Below are 4,473 nucleotides of genomic sequence, written 5' to 3' on the forward strand. Positions count from 1 at the left end.
TTTCATACTAGACACCCAACTCCACATGTAATCACCATATTTTAGCCCTTTCTTATTCAAGATATTTAGCTGTGCATTCTTGAAGTCCTTGTGGGGTAGCTAGTATTTCTACAAGGGGTTTTGACTTGAAAGGTTCAATTGGAGGATGAGGAGGATAAGTAATCCTGGTTTGGCTAGATTCTCCTACTTTTCTCTTTCCCAATTGCTTGTCCATTTGAGAAATTTGAGCCCCCAATTGATTTATTCTACTTCCTCATTCCTAATAGGCCTCTAGTACCTTTTCAAATCTATGTTGATCTTAGAGTGGTTTTGACAATTGAGTTTCAACACACTTAAGAAATTTTCTAAGTTGATGTCGAGTATAATATAGATGCCAAGTTATAGTATGTGTTGAGTTAGAAATTCATCAAGTGCCGAGTTATTCAGATGTCAAGTAGATAGATAGTGTTGAGAAAGTTTCAAGTGCCAAGTGATAATAGATGCTGAGCCACTATATGTGCCAAGTAAACTATAGGTGCCGAGCAAGACATAATTCCTATATTTGTCGAGCATCAATAATCAACAAGTGCTGAGTGACATAGTATCAACATATGAGTTTGTGCCTTCACAAAATTAGATTCAAATCATGTTGCATGACAATTAATATATAGATTTATAATTCTAAAGATAAGATCAAATCCTTTAGAGTTCTTATGCACCCTGCATGCAACCAATCAAATAATTGTAAAGCTAAAGAGAAAAATGGATGAATCTCAACCATAGATTCATACCTAACCCTAAGTCACAAAACCTTTTTAAGAAGGATGAAGCCTCATAATTCAAGTGTTGAGAAGATTAAGAAAAGTGAAAGAGAGTGAAGAGTAGAAGGGTGAAGAGTATAGGTGACTTAGAAAAGAAGAGGAGTTGTTAGATGAGTTAGCAACATAATAGAGCATCATCACTTCAAACAGAGTCATATTAGATCAAAGAGGATAAGATCAGAATGGACAGAACATCAATTTGAAATCAACAATTCAAGATTGTAAGTGATTAGATCAAAACATTCTACTATAATTTCTAGCCATTATATTAGGAGAATGAAAATCCTATGAAGATAGGTTGGTTTAACAACTATTTTGTAAATCCTTTAACAAGGTGAGATTCCAAGTGAATGTTTGTAAATCATTTAGATAGGTGCACTTTTAATAGGGTATTAGAGCCTTTAATAGGACAGGCCTCTCACAGGGCAGACCATTATTGATGGTCAAACATTGTAACCTTAACCAGTTAAATATTGCTCTAGTGATAAGTTGTGGGCGTCATCCCCACCCCAGTTTTACCTTTTCATTTTGGAGGGTTTCAGGGTGATCAAATAGTGTGTTGTCTATTTTCATGCATGTATTTACTTTCATGTTAATTAGAAATGTTGTATGCATGTATTGATTTTAGTTAAAATTTTTATAGCATAAAGTTTGTTAGTTCTGATTCACCCCCCTCTCAGAAGTAAATATCCCCACTTGTGAATTTCAGCAATTGGTATCAGAGCCAAGTTCTTACAAGGAGAATCCTTAAAACTTGAAGAAAAGATCCAAAAATGGAAGTCTACAAACTAGGGAAGATCATAGAAAACCAGGAGATTGAGATAAATCTCATTCTACATTCAATGGAAGAAGCTAGGGAAGAATTGAGGAAATCTATAAAGAGAAGAAGAGAAATTGCCATAGTTGATAATGATACATAGTATAAGGAGATTGACACCTCAAAAGTGTTTGCTAATGGAGATTCCAAGGAGTTTGATGTAGTAATTACAGACCTGATGGAGAAGAATAGAGCTCAAGTAGAAGAGATTAGATCTCTCAAGATTGAGCAAGAATCAGAAGCCATGATGCTTTGTGAAGTAACTGAACAGAAGAAGAGAGCCATTGAAGATAAAGCTATGATAGAAGATGACAAGAGAAACCTTGCCAATAAACTAGAGGAAAAGTGAATTGAGCTTGCAAGAGTTTCCAACATGCAGCTAGACACCCTAAGCCAAATGATGAATGCCTATCATGTGCTGAATGTCAAGGACATTGAGATCTCCACACTGAAGATGCAAAATGAAAAACTACAAAATGACTTGAGAAGAGAGAAGGAGATTGCAAAAAGCTTCAACAAACCTAATGAAGCTATCAAAAACTTTGAATAGCTACTAAAATCACCAAGATCCATCAATGACACTTCAGGACTAGGATACACTAGCACTGAAGAAGGAGAGTCATCCAAGACTATAGAAGAAAGAAGTGACATAGGTAAGAACACAAAACTCACTTGTCATTTTTGTGGTAAAAAGGGACATACCTCTAATGTGTGCAAGAGTAAGAATTCCAATCAGCATGACAAGCTCAAAAATATGGGTCACTGTCACAAGTGCAATAAGCAAGGTCATTAGGCACATGACTGTAGGACTAGAACCATCAACACACCAAGATTTGAAGGTCATTGCTAAAATTGCAAGAAGTATGGACATAGAGCCTTTGAATGTAGATCAAAGCCTATGTGGACATCAAATCAACCAGCAAAGACATATAATCATAGACATCAATACAATTAGGACTACAACACTAGGTAGAGCTATCACCACCATCAAGAATATGGACACGTTCTTGAGAACTGCATAAGAACATATTTTAGTGGCAACTACAATAGATGGTTGAGTCACACCACTTGTTTCAACCATCTAAAGACAAGACACATCAGCAAGTATTTCCAAACTAGGTCAAAGGCACCCAACTCTAAGTTCAACAAAGGAAAAGGAAAAGTTGATGTTGAACACATTAGAGGAGAGATGAATAAGACATGGAAAAGTAGAGATGGAGGCAGCACATCCAATGGAGGGATCACTTCACCTAAAAGGTCAAGTGGTCACACTTCATCCAATTAAGGAGAAGAAGGTATGTGGGATTGATACTTAAATATTTTATCATACATCAGTTCCATGAATAAATTATCACTGAAAAGGATAGATGAACATGAATAAAGATGCAAGGTTAAATCTTCAAAATCTTCACATTGTTGTCGAGTAAGGAAAGTTTCCTTTAGATGCTGAGTAAAATCCTAGTGTAGCTGAGTTGTTTGCCAAAGTCATTAGAAGCAGAGTTAGTAGTGGATCTTGAGTGAAGGGTAAATTCCTATTGAAGCCAAGTAAGGGAAACTCTAGTGTATGCTAAGTGTTGGAAAATCAGTGGAAATCGAGTGAAACAAAATTGCTTGTGAAGCCAAGTGGACAACTATATATGCATTAAGCATTAAATGCTATGAAATGAAGGGTATAAGGTCAAAATTTTGCTCATTTTTCATCATTGTGAACCAAAAGCAAGAGTAAGAAGAGCACAAAAATGACTTCCATGTAGAGATTGACACATTTAAGAAGATTCTAACATAGATTCAACATTGTTTCATCAATTCAAGGTATTTACACTTGTGCCAAGCTATGTAGTTAAGTAAGTTCTACATTTTGAAACCCTAGTTTATAGAAATGTACTCCAACACTAGGAAACCCTAGGATAAGGAGATTTTTGAGGTCCAATGGTCAGTAATGAAGTCAAACAACTAGACTTTAGACCAATTCCCAAATTTGCTTATAAAAATGACCCTGCCGGAGATTTATCCATAATTCCACTCAAAGTTGTGATGGTACAAGATGTAAGAAGATGCTACAATTGAAAGATAGGTGCTATTGGTGATATGGAGATTAGGGAAGCATATAATAAACTGTGTGAGAACAAGGTATTGAAGGAAGAGTTTCAAATTGTTGAGGGGAAGGGCTTAACCCGTGCCCTTGATTTCCCTACTGTATTCAAAATAGAATGGATTAGAATTATGTTGAGTAGAATACATGATGGGTGTTTGTGGTTGGAGGATGAGCCTGTAAAATTGTCTAAAAGAATTATACATAGGGTAACTGGGTATCCAACCCTAGAATGGCCAAAAACCTTAAGGAATGATTCTAAAGAAGCAATTAAAAAGAACATTGAGGCAAAATGGAATAAGAGAGGGATGACAATAGACACAATCAAGGATCCACTTGTAGAATTTTCTGTTAGGGTCATATCCCATAAACTCTACCAGTCAAGCTGACTGAATAGTGTACCTTGTATTGTAGTAGATGTTGGATACAAATTTTTAAAGAAGGATCATACTTATGATATGGCAAAATTGCAATTACAATAGATTATGGAGAATCTGGGAGCTATAAGGAGATCCAAGAGTGCACAATACAAGTTTGGATCAATTTTGATATGTTTATTCTTCTATGTACAAAATGAATTCCCCTCTTTTGGAAAAGTAAGCTGGAAGACAAACAGGTTAGTGGTAGTGTAGGTTAATGAATATATAGAGCAGATGGGGGCAAATTTTGAAACTATAATGACCAGCTACTTTGAGGATTTCAAGAAGTCAATGAAACAGAGACTAAGGATACCAGTATCTCTTGTTGAACAACACATAAATGAC

This window comes from Cupressus sempervirens, chromosome 10 (assembly GCF_028749045.1).
Source record: "Cupressus sempervirens isolate cs-2001-9-10 chromosome 10, ASM2874904v1, whole genome shotgun sequence".
Lineage (NCBI taxonomy): Eukaryota > Viridiplantae > Streptophyta > Pinopsida > Cupressales > Cupressaceae > Cupressus > Cupressus sempervirens.